Here is an 18942-nt window from a genome sequence, read left to right as displayed (position 1 = left end):
TACTGATTTTTGTATGTTTATTTTGTATGCTGCAACTGTACTGAATTTGTTTATCAGTTTGAATAGTTTTTTGTGGAGTCTTTAAGTTTTATCAAATATAAGATTATATCATCTGCAAACAAGGATAATTTGTTACCTTTTTTTCTATTTGGATGTCTTTTATTTCTTTCTCTTGTCTGATTGCTGTAGCTAGGACTTCCAGAACTATGTTGAATAACAGTGGTGAAAGTGACCATGCTTCTCATGTTCTGAATCTTACAGGAAAGGCCTTCAGTTCCCCCCATTCCGTATAATACTAGCTATGTGTCTACTGTATATGACTTTTATTATGTTGAGTTATGTTCTTTTATACTCAGAATTTTTTAGGATTTTTATCATGAAAAGATGTTAAATTTTATCAAATGTATTTTCAGCATTAATTGAAATAATCATGTTTTTGTCCTTCATTTGGTTGATGTGCTATATCACAGTTAATTTGCATATGTTGAATTATACTTAAACTCCTGGGATAAACCCCATTTGTTCATGATGAATAATCTTTTCAATGCATTGTTGAATTTGGTTTGCAAGTATTTTGTTGATGACTTTTGCATCAGTATTCATTAATATGACCTATAGTTTTCTTTTTCTGATGTGTAATTGTCTATTTTTGGTATCAAGACAATACTGGCCCTGTAGAATGAGTTTTGAAGTATTCCTTCCTCCTCTATTTTTCAGAACAGTTTGAGTAGGATTGGTAATAGTTCTTCTTTGAATGTTTGGTGGAATTCAGCAATGAATCCACTGGGCTCTGGGCTCCTTTTGCTGGAAGGCTTTTTATTATGGCTTCATTCTTTTTACTTGTTATTGGCCTGTTCAGGTTTTGTTATTGGTCTATTCAGATTTTGTCATGGTCCAGTCCTGGTAGATTCTATGTGTCTAGGAATTTATCCATGTATTCTAGATTTTCAAACTTATTGACATATAGTTGCCCATAGTAGCCACTAAAGATCCTTTTAATTTCTATGGTATCCGTTGTAATATCTCTTTTTTTATCTCTGATTTTACTTGAATTTTCTCACTTTTTTCTTAGTCTTGCTAGAGGTTTGTCAATTTTGTTTATCTTTTCAAAAAACAACTTTTCATTTTGTTGATCTTATATATTGTTTTCAGTATAACTTGTTTCTGCTGTGATATTTATTTCTTTCATTAAGTTTGGGTTTGATTTGCTCTTTATAAGTCTGTTAAGATGCATCATTAAGTTATTTTTGTAAAATTTGTCTTTATTTTTGATACAGGCATTTGTACTATAAACATCCCTCTTAGTACTGCTTTCACTGTACCCCATTGGTCTTGGTATGTTGTGTTTGCATTGTTGTTTATTTGAAGAAACTTTTTCAGTTTTCCCCTTAATTTCTTTCTTGACCCTCTTGTTATTCAGGAGCATATTGTTTAATTTCCAAGTATTTACATAGTTTACAAAATTCCTCTTGTCATAGATCTTGAGTTTTATTTCATTGTGGTCAGAGAGGTTTCTTGATACTATTCTCATTTTCTTCAATGATTTAAGACTCATTTTGTGACCTAATGTACGCTCTATCCTTGAGAATGATCCATGTGCTGAGGAGAAGAATGTGTATTCTCCATCCATTGGATGAAATGTTCTGTAAATATCTTTTAGATCCATTTGGTCCATAGTGCAGATTGAGTCTCATGTTTTTCTCTTGATTTTCTCTCTGGAAGATCTGTTCAATGAGTATATGGGGTGTTCAAGCCTCCAGCTATTATTGTATCATGGTATACCTCTCTCTCTCTAGTTCAATTAATGTTTGTTTTATATATCTGGGTGCTCTAGTGTTTGGTACACATATATTTACAATTGTTATTTCCTTTTGCTGAAGTGACCCCTTTATCATTATATAATGACCTTTTTGTTTCTTCTTATGGATTTAGTCTTGAAATCTCTTTTGTCTGATATAAGTATAGATACTCCTGCTTTGTTTTTGTTTTTGTTTTGTTTTGTTTTCTGTTTTTTGGCTTCCATTGACATGAAAATTTTTTCTACTACTTTATTTTCAATCTATGTATGTCTTTATAGGTGAAATGTGTTTCTTGTAGACAATAGATCATTGGGTCTCATTTTATTATCCACTCAGCCACTGAGTGTTTTGATTGGAGAGTTTCATCTATTTACATTCAATGTTATTATCAATGAGTAAGGACTTACTCCTGCCATTTTGTTATTTCTTTTCAGTTGTCTTGTGGTCTTTTCCTCCTTTCCTTCCTTCCTATCTTCCTTTTAGTGAAGGTGATTTTCTCTGTTAGTATAATTTAATTTCTTGCTTTTTATATTTTGTATATCAATTGTTATTTTTTTATTTGAGGTTACTAGGAGGTTTTCAATTACTCTCTTATAACTGATTATTTTAAACTGATTGCATAAACAAGCAAAAAGAAAACTAATAAAAACTCTACACTTCAATTTAATCCCACTGTTTTTTAACTTTTTGCTATTTCTCTTTATGTCTTATTATACTGTATATGTCTTCAAAAATTGTTGTAGCAATTATTTTGAATTGGTTCATCTTTTAGTTTTTCTACTTAGATCAGAGTAGTTTACACACCACAATTACAGTTATAATATTTTGTGTTTTTCTTTGTACTTACTATTACCAGTAGTTTTGTACCTTCAGATAATTTCTTATTGCTCACTAACATCTCCTTCTTTATGACTGAATAACTCCCTTTAGCATTTCTTGTAGGACAGGTCTGTTGTTGGCAAAATATCTCAGCTTCTGTTTGTCTGGTAAAGTACTTATTTCTCCTTCATGTTTGAAGGATATTTTCACCAGATACACTATTCTAGTGTAAAAGTTTTTCTTCCTTCAGCACTTTAAATACGTCATGCCACTCTCTCCTGGCTTGTAAGGTTTTTGCTGGAAAGTCTGACGGATGTACTGGCACTCCATTGTATGTTATTTGTTTATTTTCTGTTCCTGCTTTTAGGATCCTTTCTTTATCCTTGACTTTTTGAAGTTTGATTATTAAATGTCTTAAGGTAGTCTTCTTTGGGTTATATCTGATAGGTGTTTCATATCCTTCTTACACTTGAATATAGACATATTCTTTGGGTTAAATCTGCTTTATGTTCTATAACCTTCTTATACTTGAATATTGAAGTTTGGGAAATTTGCTGTTATTATCCCTTTGAATAATCTGTGTACCCCTCTATCTCTGCCTCCTTTTTAAGGCTAATAGCTCTCTTAGATTTGCCCTTTTGAGGCAGTTTGCTAGATCCTGTATGAATGTTTTATTGTTTTTTATTTATATTTTTTCTTTTGTCTCCTCTGACTATGTATTTTTACATAGCCTGTTGACAGGCCAACTAATTCTGTTTTCTTGCTTAATTCTGCTATTAAGAGATTCTGATGCATTCTTCAGTATGTCAATTGCATTTTTCAACTTAGAACTTCTGCTTCTTTTTAATATTTCAATGTGTTTGTTAAATTTATCTGATAGAATTCTAAATTCTGTCTCTGTGTGGTCTTGAATTTCTTTAAGTTTCCTCAAAATAGCTATTTTGAATTCTCTCTCTGAAAGGTTACAAATCTCTATTTCTCCAGAATTGCTCCCTGGTACCTTATTCATTTCACCTGGTGAGGTCTTATTTCCCTGGATGGTCTTGATGCTTGTGGGTGTTCATCAGTTTCTGGACACCCACGGAAGAGTTAGGTATTTATTATAGTCTTTTCAGTCTAGGCTTTGTTTGTACCTGCCCTTCTTGTGAAGGCTTTCCAGGAATTTGAAGTGGTTTGGGTGTTATGATTTAAACCATATCTGCATTAGGTGACAATCTAAGCCTAGTAATGTTGTAGTTCTTGCACACTGGCCCAGGTACTTCTTTGGTGGTCTTGGATAAGATCTGGAAGACTTCTCTAGATTATCAAGCAGAAATTTGTTTTCTTCTCTTTCTTCCTCAAAAACAAACAATCTCTCTCTCTCTCTCTCTCTCTCCTCTCTCTCTTGACCTGCCTGGAGCCAGAGGTGGGGTGACATAAGCCCTCCTTTGGTCACCAGCACTGGGACTCTGCTGTGTTATATCGAAAGCCAACACAGCCCTAGGTCTCACCCAAAGCCTCCTGGAACCACTAGTTGTCTCCCGCCTATGTTCACTTAAGGTCCTAGGGTCCTACAATCAGCAGGTGGTGAAGACAGCTAAGCTTGTGTTTCTTCCTTCAGGTCAGCAAGTTCCCCCAGGCCCCAGCTGGGTTCAGAGTTGCCAAGGAACCATGGACTGGAATCAAATACTTTGAAAATCTACTTGGTGCTCTATCCTTCTGCAGCTCAGTTGGCACTCAAAGTACAAGATAAAGTTCTTCCCATCTACCCACCCCTTTCCAGGGGCAGACAAGTCTCTTCTTATGGCCACCATCATCACCACAGGCCCAGAAGGAGTGCTGCCATGCTACTGCTGGTGCTCATTTAAGATCCAAGTGCTCTTTAGTCACCTTGTGGTGAATGCTGCCAGGTTTGGGAATCACCCTTCATGGCAGTGAGTTCCCTACTTGCTCAGGGAAGATCCAGAAATGCTGTATAAGAAACAAGGCTAGAATCAGGGACCCCAAGAGCCTGCTTGGTACTCTACCCCAGGGTGTCCAAGCTGGTATCTAAGACACAAGACGAAGATCCCTTTACCCTCTGCTTTTCTCAAGCTGAAGGAGTCTCACTGTAGCCACCACAAGTGGGAGTGTGCTGGGTCTCATTTGAAGCCAGCACATCTCAGACTTACCTATGGCTCATGGTGTACTACCTGGATATCACTGCTTGTTCTTCAGGGCCCAAGGGGTCTTTAGTCAGCAGGTGATAAATCCTGCCAGAACTAGGTCCTTCCGTTCAAGGCAGTGAGTTCCCTTCTGTCCCAGTGTTTGTCTAGAAATGCTTTCCAGAAGATAGGGCCTGGAATGGGCGCCCCCACCAACTCTAGCCAGCACCCTATCCTACTGTGGCTAAGCTAGTATCCAGGATGCAAGACAAAGTCCTCTATAGTCTTTCCTCTCCTCAAGCAGAAGGATAGAGGCACTTTTGTTCTTGTGAGCTGTGCTGCTTAGGGATTTGGGGACTGGTGGTGCAAGTACACCCTTAGCCACACCAGCTGGTGTCTCACTAGAACATGTGCCCTGCAAGTCTACTCGCTCCAAGCCTAAAACAGCACTAGCAGTTGCTGAAGAATTGCCTTCCTGGGGGCCTAGATTACCTTTCAAGTTGACTTAGAACCCCAAAGCACTTCAGCCCATGAGGCAAGACTTGCCAGAACTCATGTTCCAATCACTAGGATGCGGAATTCACCTCTGGCTGGGGCCAGTCTAAATGCTTCCTCTGTGAGCAGGCATCTGCTGAGTTCATCCTGGTTTTGCTTTCTACTGTGACAAGGCAGCACTGAGTTCAATGCAAAGTCTCATAACCACTTGTGCTGTCCCTCCCCAAAGTGCAAATTTTCTCTTTACACCATGTGGCTGCTGTCAGGTGATAAGAGAAGGGGTGCATCAGAGATTCAAGGCTTTCTTTTCTACCTTTTTCAGTGCTTCTTTCAGCTATGTGAAGTTAAACCCAGGTACTGTGATTACTCACCTCATTTATTTTATTCTTATGCAGTACTTTTTGTGTGTGTAGAGAGTTGTTACATTTGATGTTCCTGTGGGGGAGAATGACCAGTAGAGGCTTCAATTCGGTCATCTTGCTCCGCTCCACACTAGCTCCCCCATGTCATTTTAAATGTAGCTCTGCATACATCATATGAATGGACTTGATTTAGAACCTATTTTGAGAAACTATTTGTTGCATAAACAAATTTAACTATTTATGTGAATTGTCAAAGCTGATACATTTCTTCTTTTATATTTTATTGTGCATGCTCTATTTGGGGCTTCCTGGCTATTTGTTCATTGCCATATATTTTTCTCTGTGTGCAATGTAATATAATTATATACAAACTTATATAATATGCATGTTATTTTTTCTTTTACAGGAATTCATGTTCTTACTAAATTGACATTTAGACTTATAGTTCTCAAATCATCAATCTCAAGATGACAGAGTCTACTGATTTCCTGGGAATTATAAAGACCCTGACAGCCTCTTCTCAGTTTCCATGTACATTTCCTGGAATTTTGTTACCAATATTACATATATTGTTTCTCTCAATAATTAGCTTTTGATATTTTAGTTTTTAGCACGTACATTTTCATATAACAAAATGAGGTATGCAAAAGTATTATTTTAAAATTATATTTATAACTAAAATAAATCTCAACTTTAAACTTCCATTTCACCTGACTGCAGAAAAATGAATCTAAATATTTTTAAAAGGAACAACTAGAAATATTTTTTTTTCCTTTAAGATCTCTGCAGTTTGCAAACTTTGCTTTCTAGAACTATATGACAGAGGAAAAGTCAAGGTCTCTAAGCTAATTTGTCACCAAAAAGTCAATAGCAGTCCTATATTTTTATGCCTTTATAAGTCAAATAAAAAAGATACTTTATGTTTCAAAATACTTTGATTAATTACTTTTTAAAACTCAAAATATAGGCTATTCTGAGTCCCTCTTATCTGATGTCCCTTTATTAAGCTTGAAGTGCTCTTAAAAATTACATACAGTTAAAATTTTACCTGTTTAAAGAAAAAGATGAAAAAATAGAAACTGTAAATATTAACAAAACTTTTCAAGTCAGTTCCACTTGCATCATTTACACATTTAAATTTCATATTATTGCAAAAAATACAAGGTATACACATTTTCTAATGTAATTTTGTGCAAATATTGTTATATAAATTAATGAAAATTATTGAATATAGCTCAGTGTGTAATGCTGCAAATGATGACTAGAGACAGACCTGACCATTAAATTTGCCCTAAATGAAGCTATGGAATTGTAACTGAACGCGATCACTGCCATCGTTTTCAAAAATGTGTTGAAACAGTTTCGGGGCGGAGCAAGATGGCCAAATAGGAACAGCTCCAGTCTCCAACTCCCAGCGCGAGTGACACAGAAGACCGGTGATTTCTGCATTTTCAACTGAGGTACTGGGGTCATCTCACTAGGGAGTGCCGGACAATCGGTGCTGGTCAGCTGCTGCAGCCTGACCAGCGAGAGCTGAAGCAGGGCGAGGCATCGCCTCACCTGCAAGCGCAAGAGGGAAGGGAATCCGTTTTCCTAGCCAGGGGAACTGAGACACACAACACGTGGAAAATCGGGTAACTCCCACCCCAATAGTGCGCTTTCAGCAATCAGGCACACCAGGAGAATATATCCCACACCTGGCCGGGAGGGTCCCACGCCCATGGAGCCTCCCTCACTGCTAACTCAGCAGTCTGCGGCGATCTATCCGCAAGGCAGCAGCGAGGCTGGGGGAGGGGCGCCCACCATTGCTGAGGCTTAAGTAGGTAAACAAAGCCGCTGGGAAGCTTGAACTGGGTGGAGCTCACAGCAGCTCAAGGAAGCCTGCCTGTCTCTGTAGACTCCACCTCTGGGGACAGCCCACAGCTGAAGTCCAATAGGGGAAACAGCGGGGGCCAGTGCAGACGCGAACGACTCTGTCTGACAGCTTTGAAGAGAGCCGTGGATCTCCCAACGTGGAGGTTGAGATCCGAGAACGGACAGACTGCCTGCTCAGGTGGGTCCCTGACCCCTGAGTAGCCTAGCTGGGAGACATCCCCCACTAGGGACAGTCTGACACTCCACACCTCACAGGGTGGAGTCACCCCTGAGAGGAAACTTCCAAAGGAAGAATCAGACAGGTACACTCGCTGTTCAGCAATATTCTATCTTCGGCAACCTCTGCTGCTGATACCCAGGCAAACAGGGTCTGGAGTGGACCTCAAGCAATCTCCAACAGACCAACAGACAGTCCTTCTGACTGTCAGACGGAAAACTATCAAACAGGAAGGACACCTATACGAAAACCCCATCAGTACGTCACCATCATCAAAGACCAGAGACAGATAAAACCACAAAGATGGGGAAGAAGCAGGGCAGAAAAGCTGGAAATTCAAAAAATAAGAGCGCATCTCCCCCTGCAAAGGAGTGCAGCCCATCGCCAGCAACGGATCAAAGCTGGTCAGAGAATGACTTTGACGAGATGAGAGAAGAAGCCTTCAGTCCGTCAAACTTCTCAGAGCTAAAGGAGGAATTACGTACCCAGCGCAAAGAAACTAAAAATCTTGAAAAAAGAGTGGAAGAATTGACAGCTAGACTAATTAATGCAGAGAAGGTCATAAACGAAATGACAGAGATGAAAACCATGACACGAGAAATACGTGACAAATGCACAAGCTTCAGTAACCGACTCGATCAACTGGAAGAGTATCAGCGATTGAGGATCAAATGAATGAAATGAAGCGAGAAGAGAAACCAAAAGAAAAAAGAAGAAAAAGAAATGAACAAAGCCTGCAAGAAGTATGGGATTATGTAAAAAGACCAAATCTACGTCTGATTGGGGTGCCTGAAAGTGAGGGGGAAAATGGAACCAAGTTGGAAAACACTTTTCAGGATATCATCCAGGAGAACTTCCCCAACCTAGTAGGGCAGGCCAACATTCAAATTCAGGAAATACAGAGAACACCACAAAGATACTCCTCCAGAAGAGCAACTCCAAGACACATAATTGCCAGATTCACCAAAGTTGAAATGAAGGAAAAAATCTTAAGGGCAGCCAGAGAGAAAGGTCGGGTTACCCACAAAGGGAAGCCCATCAGACTAACAGCAGATCTCTCAGCAGAAACTCTACAAGCCAGAAGAGAGTGGGGGGCAATATTCAACGTTCTTAAAGAAAAGAATTTTCAACCCAGAATTTCATATCCAGCCAAACTAAGTTTCATAAGTGAAGGAGAAAGAAAATCCTTTACAGATCAGCAAATGCTTAGAGATTTTGTCACCACCAGGCCTGCCTTACAAGAGACCCTGAAGGAAGCCCTAAACATGGAAATGAACAATCGGTACCAGCCATTGCAAAAACATGCCAAAATGTAAAGACCATCGAGGCTAGGAAGAAACTACATCAACTAACGAGCAAAATAACCAGTTAATATCATAATGACAGGATCAAGTTCACACATAACAATATTAACCTTAAATGTAAATGGACTAAATGCTCCAATTAAAAGACACAGACTGGCAAACTGGATAAAGAGTCAAGACCCATCAGTCTGCTGTATAGGAGACCCATCTCACATGCAGAGACACACATAGGCTCAAAATAAAGGGATGGAGGAAGATCTACCAAGCAAATGGAGAACAAAAAAAAGCAGGGGTTGCAATCCTAGTCTCTGATAAAACAGACTTTAAACCATCAAAGATCAAAAGAGACAAAGAAGGCCATTACATAATGGTAAAGCGATCAATTCAACAGGAAGAGCTAACTCTCCTAAATATATATGCACCCAATACAGGAGCACTCAGATTCATAAAGCAAGTCCTTAGAGACCTACAAAGAGACTTAGACTCCCATACAATAATAATGGGAGACTTCAACACTCCACTGTCAACATTAGACAGATCAACAAGACAGAAAGTTAACAAGGATATCCAGGAATTGAACTCATCTCTGCACCAAGCGGACCTAATAGATATCTATAGAACTCTCCACCCCAAATCAACAGAATATACATTCTTCTCAGCACCACATCACACTTATTCCAAAATTGACCACATAATTGGAAGTAAAGCACTCCTCAGCAAATGTACAAGAACAGAAATTATAACAAACTGTCTCTCAGACCACAGTGCAATCAAACTAGAACTCAGGACTAAGAAACTCAATCAAAACTGCTCAACTACCTGGAAAGTGAACAACCTGCTCCTGAATGACTACTGGGTACATAACGAAATGAAAGCAGAAATAAAGATGTTCTTTGAAACCAGTGAGAACAAAGATACAACATACCAGAATCTCTGGGACACATTTAAAGCAGTGTGTAGAGGGAAATTTATAGCACTAAATGCCCACAAGAGAAAGCAGGAAAGATCTAAAATGGACACTCTAACATCACAATTAAAAGAACTAGAGAGGCAAGAGCAAACACATTCAAAAGCTAGCAGAAGCCAAGAAATAACTAAGATCAGAGCAGAACTGAACGAGATAGAGACACAAAAAACCCTCCAAAAAAATCAATGAATCCAGGAGTTGGTTTTTTGAAAAGATCAACAAAATTGACAGACCGCTAGCAAGACTAATAAAGAAGAAAAGAGAGAGGAATCAAATAGACGCAATAAAAATGATAAAGGGGATATCACCACTGACCCCACAGAAATACAAACAACCATCAGAGAATACTATAACACCTCTATGCAAATCAACTAGAAAATCTAGAAGAAATGGATAATTTCCTGGACACTTACACTCTTCCAAGACTAAACCAGGAAGAAGTTGAATCCCTGAATAGACCAATAGCAGGCTCTGAAATTGAGGCAACAATTAATAGCCTACCCACGAAAAAAAGTCCAGGACCAGATGGATTCACAGCTGAATTCTACCAGAGGTACAAGGAGGAGCTGGTACTATTCCTTCTGAAACTATTCCAATCAATAGAAAAAGAGGGAATCCTCCCTAACTCTTTTTATGAGGCCAACATCATCCTGATACCAAAGCCTGGCAGAGACACAACAAAAAAGAGAATTTTAGACCAATATCCCTGATGAACATCGATGCAAAAATTCTCAATAAAATACTGGCAAACCGGATTCAGCAGCACATCAAAAACCTTATCCACCATGATCAAGTGGGCTTCATCCCTGGGATGCAAGGCTGGTTCAACATGCTCAAATCAATAAATGTAATCCAGCATATAAACAGAACCAAAGACAAGAACCACATGATTATCTCAATAGATGCAGAAAAGGCTTTTGACAAAATTCAATAGCCCTTTATGCTAAAAACGCTCAATGAATTCGGTATTGATGGAACGTACCTCAAAATAATAAGAGCTATTTATGACAAACCCACAGCTAATATCATACTGAATGGGCAAAAACTGGAAAAATTCCCTTTGAAAACTGGCACAAGACAGGGATGCCCTCTCTCACCACTCCTATTCAACATAGTGTTGGAAGTTCTGCTAGGGCAATCAGGCAAGAGAAAGAAATCAAGGGTATCCAGTTAGGAAAAGAAGAAGTCAAATTGTCCCTGTTTGCAGATGACATGATTGTATATTTAGAAAACCCCATCATCTCAGCCCAAAATCTCCTTAAGCTGATAAGCAACTTCAGCAAAGTCTCAGGATACAAAATTAATGTGCAAAAATCCCAAGCATTCTTATACACCAGTAACAGACAAGCAGAGAGCCAAATCAGGAATGAACTTCCATTCACAATTGCTTCAAAGAGAATAAAATACCTAGGAATCCAGCTTACAAGAGATGTAAAGGACCTCTTCAAGGAGAACTACAAACCACTGCTCAGTGAAATCAAGAGGACACAAACAAATGGAAGAACATACCATGCTCATGGATAGGAAGAATCAATATCTTGAAAATGGCCATACTGCCCAAGGTTATTTATAGATTCAATGCCATCCCCATCAAGCTACCAATGACTTTCTTCACAGAATTGGAAAAAACTGCTTTAAAGTTCATATGGAACCAAAAAAGAGCCCGCATTGCCAAGACAATCCTAAGTCAAAAGGACCAAGCTGGAGGCGTCAAGCTACCTGACTTCAAACTATACTACAAGGCTACAGTAACCAAAACAGCATGGTACTGGTACCACAACAGAGATATAGACCAATGGAACAGAACAGAGTCCTCAGAAATAATACCACACATCTACAGCCATCTGATCTTTGACAAACCTGAGAGAAACAAGAAATGGGAAAGGATTCCCTATTTAATAAATGGTGCTGGGAAAATGGCTAGCCATAAGTAGAAAGCTGAAACTGGATCCTTTCCTTACCCCTTATACGAAGATTAATTCAAGATGGATTAGAGACTTAAATGTTAGACCTAATACCATAAAAACCCTAGAAGAAAATCTAGGTAGTACCATTCAGGACATAGGCATGGGCAAGGACTTCATGTCTAAAACACCAAAAGCAACAGCAGCAAAAGCCAAAATTGACTAATGGGATCTAATTAAAGTAAAGAGCTTTTGCACAGCAAAAGAAACTACCATCAGAGTGACCAGGCAACCTACAGAATGGGAGAAAATTTTTGCAATCTACTCATCTGACAAAGGGCTAATATCCAGAATCTACAAAGAACTCAAACAAATATACAAGAAAAAAACAAACAACCCCATCAAAAAGTGGAGAAAGGATATGAACAGACATTTCTCAAAAGAAGACATCCATACAGCCAACAGACACATGAAAAAATGCTCATCATCACTCGCCATCAGAGAAATGCAAATCAAAACCACAATGAGATACCATCTCACACCAGTCAGAATGGCAATCATTAAGAAGTCAGGAAACAACAGGTGTTGGAGAGGATGTGGAGAAATAGGAACACTTTTACACTGTTGGTGGGATTGTAAACTAGTTCAACCATTATGGAAAACAGTATGGCAATTCCTCAAGTATCTAGAACTAGATGTACCATATGACCCAGCCATCCCACTATTGGGTATGTACCCGAAGGATTATAAATTACTCTACTACAAAGACACATGCACACGTATGTTTATTGCGGCACTATTCACAATAGCAAAGGCTTGGAATCAACCCAAATGTCCATCTGTGACAGACTGAATTAAGAAAATGTGACATATATACACCATGGAATACTATGCAGCCATCAAAAAGGATGAGTTTGCGTCCTTTTTAGGGACATGGATGCAGCTGGAAACCATCATTCTTAGCAAACTATCACAAGAAGAGAAAACCAAACACCGCATGTTCTCACTCATAGGTGGGAACTGAACAATGAGATCACTTGGACTGGGGAAGGGGAACATCACACACTGGGGCCTATCATGGGGAGGGGGGAGGAGGGAGGGATTGCATTGAGGAGTTATACATGATATAAATGATGAATTGATGGGTGCTGACGAGTTGATGGGTGCAGCACACCAACATGGCATAAGTATACATATGTAACAAACCTGCACATTATGCACATGTACCCTAGAACTTAAAGTATAATAAAAAAAAAAAAAAGAAAGAAATAGTTTCCTCAATTTGAAAAGTACAATAATAAACAAAAGCCCATTTTCTTTACCTTTCATGAAGGCTGGAGCTCTGAATTTGTTCAAATATATAAAAGAGGAAAATAGAAAAAGAAAAATGTTCACAGAGGACTGAAACAAATGTGGTAATGTTTCAATGCTTTTTAATACAATTTCATAGTGAAGTACATTACTTAATAAAATAATGTTTATTATCTCAATTACAATTGGTGAAAATAGTTTACATTGAGGTGTTCAACGTATGAATAAGCTCATTATTTAATTTTCAGGATTCTTGTAGTTTATTCCTTGTTGTATTTTATTGATTATTTGCATGGAAGACTCAGGAAATGAGATATTTATGCTCATTTCAGTATATTAAAAGAAAATATAACAGCATTTTTTATTTAAAAGTTTATATATATTTTGAAGTTTTCTTAAGAAAAAGTGACAAGTATTCAGCAAAAAGTGGCATTATCATTCACTCTTTCTCACCATCACTAAATTTTAACTGAAGCCTAAATGTGCACACGAGTACCTGAACAAATGATTTTTCTTTGATAATCTATTTTAATGTGTGATGTTTTGAATTTGGCTAAATGTTAAAATCTCAGCCTTTAAATGACTATGACAAATTGATTTTTTAAAGTGCTCTTTAAATGTCTCTATGAAGGCATATGACGTTTCTTGAGGGGATATTATTTCATATAAAATAGATTGTTCTAGCAAATAACTTATTACTCAAAAAATCATTAATGTGTCAAATATTTGAATTACAGATGTTGTTGGCTGCAAATAATGAAATAACCTATTGACAATTTAATAATGATATAAACATTTATCATAAATAACAAGAAGTCTAAAGGTAGATACTTTCAAGATGAATTCAATGTCTCAATGCCACTAAAATGCCAATGTCTTTCCACTCATTATGCTAAGCAAGCTGGCTGCTTATTTTCAGTTTGTGGCTTCATGGTTTTAAAGTTAATGTTGCATATCTTTGTATCACATCCTTGACCAATAACATTCAAAGGGAAAAGAAAGTTAAGGTTCTGTCATCACAGCACTATCTTTTTAACAAGGAAGATGTCAGATGCTCTCATATGTAACAGATTTCTCTCCCTTTCAGACACACATATACACACACACACAAACACACACACACATACAGTTTTTCTTTCATCTTTTTGGCCAGCACTATGACCTAGCTTTACTGCAAGAGAGCCTGACAAATGGGAATCTGACATTTTCAGCCTTTATAATGAGAAGTGACCTTTGGCAGGAAGGGGAAAAGTAAATGGTGTTAGTTAAGGCACAGTGTCTGCCACTGCTTCACTGCAGTATCAAATTTCAGCATTGAATACAATTTTTAGATGAATCAATAAAATAGTTTGATTGTGTGCTAAGTCACCAAAATTTAAATTAAGTGATCTTATTGGGCTTTTTTTTAACTTTTAAAAAATAATTATGGATTCACAGGAACTTGCAAAGAAATGTGCAGGGTGGTCCTGTGTACCCTTCACCCAGCCTCCTTCAATGTCAGTATTCTCCATAGTTATGGTACAATCTCAAAACCAGGAAATCAAAATTGGTATAATTCATAGAGTTTATTCAGGTGTCACCAGTCATACTTATACTTGGAATGCATACATGTGTGCATGTGTGCATGTGTAGCTCTGTACAATGCTATCACATGTGTTGCTTTCTGTAATCACCATCACAATCATGATATATATTACTGTGCCATTACCAGAGGCGCCCTTATGTAACTTCTTAGTAGCTACACTCACACCTTCCTCTAATTCCTAACCATTGGTAACCACTAATCTATTTTTACCCCCTATAATTATGTTATTTACTATTATAACATATTTTTATCGTTGATACTAGGTGATTCTATGTGTTTTTAACTTAGTGTGAATTTATGTGAAAGATAAAATTTAACACTGAGGAAATAAGACTAAAATTCTCAAAATTATAAGTAAATATAGCAAACCAATTATTCTTACTAACTTTAACATGTTACTTACAGTTTAGGCGTAAAACATATCAACAGTTATATCCCCAAGAAGATTATTTTAAAAGTGTTTTAATCAAACAATGGTAAGTTGATCAGATTTTCTACTATAAGGAAAATCACCAGTTTGACATAGTCCTCACTATATTTCAAAAAAAGAGAGATAAAGTAAGAATACTCGGTCTAAATCATTGTTTAGAATGGTGGACATTATGAAGGGCAGGTTTGGATTAGTAAAATCTCATATATTATGTTAGCTGTTTGCACCAGTGAACATTCTGTTTTCCAGACAAGAGAGCTGTTTGTCCAAAGGAGCAAACCGTTTGCCCAGACAATTCGGGTCACAGTAATTTCCTGAAGTAAACAGTGGTTATTTTTTGGTTTATACTCCTATCTTCCTGGTGAAGAGTTTTCTGGGACAAAACAAATATGTTATCATATTATTGCAAGAGGACACAGTTCTCTGTATTTTCTTGTTCTTATGCCTGTGCTGGACAGCAAATCAATATAATCTGGGGATATGATCAATCCAAATCTGGATCACTTTTTGTGGAGTCATGATCACATAATAAGTATTTTTCTTGTGATAAATTCAACCTTTATAAAGTTTAGTTTTTATTATTTTGGTGAACGATTATTTGGGGGATAGTGGCTTTGTAACTGCATTTAAGATTCTGGAAATCATATATTTGAGTATTGCAACATAGCAAATACTAAGAAAATACTTTTTAGTTTTCTCTAGACCAGGAGGTAAGAGTGCCCAAATTAAACCAAGACAACAGATCCTTTCACCAATCTAAAAAGTCCATAGGATGAGATACTGAGGTATTAACCAAACCATATTGATATGGTTTGGCTGTGCCCCACTCAAGTTTCATCTTGAATTGTAATCCCCACATGTTGAGGGAGGGACCTGGTGGGAGGTGACTGGATCATGAGGGTGGTAATTTCCATGTTGTTCTCATGATATTGAGTTCTCACAAAATCCAACAGTTTAAAAGTGTTTTTACAGTTCCCCCCTCTCTCTCTCCTGCCACTATGTGAGACATGCCTTGCTTTCTTTTCAACTTCTGTCATGATTGTAAGTATCCTAAGGTCTCTCCAGTGATGTGAATCTGTGAGTCAATTAAAACTCTTTTCTTTATAAATTACCCAGTCTCGGGATTTCTCTATAGCAGTGTGAGAATGGACTAATACAGAAAAATGGTACCAGAAGTTTGGGGCACTTCTATAAAGATAACTGAAAATGTGAAAGCAACTTTGACGGGCACAGGTTGGAAGAGTTTGGAGGGTTCAGAAGAAGACAGGAAGATGTGGGGAAGCTTGGAACTTCCTAGAGTCTTGTTGAATGGTTTTGACCAAAATGCTGATAGTAATATGGACAATGAAGTCCAGGCTGAGGGGGTCTCAAATGGAGATGAGAAACTTACTGGTAACTGGAGTGAAGGCCACTTTAGCTATGCCTTAGAAAAGAGACTGGCAGTCTTTTAGCCCTGCCCTAGAGATATATAGCACTTTGAACTTCAGAGAGATGATTTAGGGTATCTAGCAGAAGAAATTTCTAAGCAGCAAAGCGTTCAAGAGGTGATCTGTTTTTTCTTGACAGTGTATAGTTATATGCATTCACAAAGAGATAGTCTGAAATTGGAACTTATGTTTAAAGGGAAGCAGAGCATAAATGTTTGGAAAATTTGCAGCCTAACCATGCAGTAGAAAAGAAAAACCTATTTTCTGAAGAGAAATTAAGCTGGCTGCAGAAATTTGCATGAGTGACAAGGAGCCGAACATTAATAGCCAGGACAATGGAGAAAATGCATCCCGGGCAGCTCAGTTCAGAAATATTTATAGAAGCCCCTCCCATCTCAGGTCCAGAGGCCTAGGAGGTAAAAATGATTTTGTGGGCCAGGTCAAGGCTTCACTGCTCTGTACAGCCTTAGGACATGGCACCCTGCATTCCAGCTACTGCAGCTTCAGCCATGTCTAAAAGGGGCCAAGGTACACCTGCAGGCATGGCTTCAGAGAGTGCAAGCTCCAAGCCTTGTCAGCTTCCACGTGGTTTTGGGCCTGCAGGGGCAAAAAAGACAAGAGTTGAGCTTTGGGAGCCTCTTCCTAGATTTCAGAGGATTAGAGAAATAACTGAATGTCCAGAAAGAAGTTTGCTGCAGGAGTGGAGCCCTCATGGAGAACCTCTACCAGGGCAATGCAGAGGGGTCATGTAGGGTTTGAGCCTTCACACAGAGTCCCCACTAGGGCACCGCCTAGTGAAGCTGTGAGGAGAGGGTCCATCCTCCAGACTCCAGAATAGTAGATACACTGCCAGCTTGCACTGTGCACCTGGAAAAACTTCAGGCACTCAATATCAGCTCATGAAGGCAGCCACAAGAGCTGTCTGCAGAGCCACAGGGGTGGAGTTGCCTAAGACCTTGGGAGCCCATGTTGCATCAGCATGCCCTAGATGTGAGACATGGAGTGAAAGGAAATTATTTCAGAGCTTTAAGATTTAATGATGGCCTTATTGGGTTTCTGTAACCCCTTTGTTTTGGCCAATTTATCCCATTTGGAATGGAAGCATTTACGCAATGCCTGTATCCCTATTGTATCTTGTAAGTAACTAATGCTTTTGATTTTATAGGCCCATAGGCAGAAGGGACTTTTCTTGTCTCAGATGACACTTTGGACCTGTACTTTTAGGTTAATACTGGAATGAGTTTAGACTTTGGGGGACTATTGGGAAGGCATGATTATGTTTTGAAATGTGCAAAGGACATGAGATTTGGGAGGGGTTGGGGTGGAATGATATGGTTCAGCTTTGTGTCCCCACCCAAATCTCATCTCAAATTATAATCCCCACATACTGAGGGAGGGACCTAGTAGGAAGTGACTGGACCATGGGGGAAGTTTCCCCCATGCTGTCCTGAGAGTAGTGAGTTCTCATGAAATCTGATGGGTTAAAAGTGTTTGGCTGCTCCATTCTTGCTCTTGCACTCTCCTGCTGCCATGTAAGACATGCCTTGCTTCCTCTTCACCTTCCACCATGTGAGTAAGTTTCCTGAGGCCTCACTCACCACACAGAACTGTGAGTCAATTAAACCTCTTTTCTATATAAATTACTCAGTCTCAAGTAGTTCTTTACAGCAGTGTGAGAACAGACTATATATTTGGAGAAAGGTCTCTTAAAGAGGAAATTAAGTTAAAATAAGGTTGTAATGGTAGGCACTATTCCAACGTGATTGGTCTTATAGGAGGAGATTAAAATACATACAAGCACAGAAGAGGAGCAAGTAGAAGACAAAGGACTAAGATTGCCAGCTACAAGTCAAGGAGAGAGTCCTCAAAAAAAACGCAACCCTGAGGATACCTTGATCTGGAGCTTCTAACTTCCAGAAATGTGGGAAAAATTAATTTATGTTGATTAAGTCACCCAGTCTGTGGTACTTCATTATGGCTGCCCTAGCAAAACTAGCACAATACATATTTATATTTTTCTGTAACCCCTAAACCAAGTATTATCTTACGGTTTATGTTACCATCTGGTCTTAGTCTGTCAATACCTAAGACTGAGCAATTTGTAATTGGAGCATTTAGTCCATTTACATTTAAGGTTAATATTGTTATGTGTGAACTTGATCCAGCCATAATGATATTAACTGGTTATTTTGCTCGTTAGTTGATTCAGTTTCTTCCTAGCCTGGATGGTCTTTACATTTTGGCATGTTTTTGCAATGGCTGGTACCGATTGTTCCTTTCCATGTTTAGGGCTTCCTTCAGGGTCTCTTGTAAGGCAGGCCTGG

This window comes from Trachypithecus francoisi, unplaced genomic scaffold, assembly GCF_009764315.1.
Source record: "Trachypithecus francoisi isolate TF-2019V2 unplaced genomic scaffold, Tfra_2.0 Lachesis_group1, whole genome shotgun sequence".
NCBI classification, from domain to species: Eukaryota; Metazoa; Chordata; class Mammalia; order Primates; family Cercopithecidae; genus Trachypithecus; species Trachypithecus francoisi.
This window is presented reverse-complemented; position numbering follows the sequence as displayed.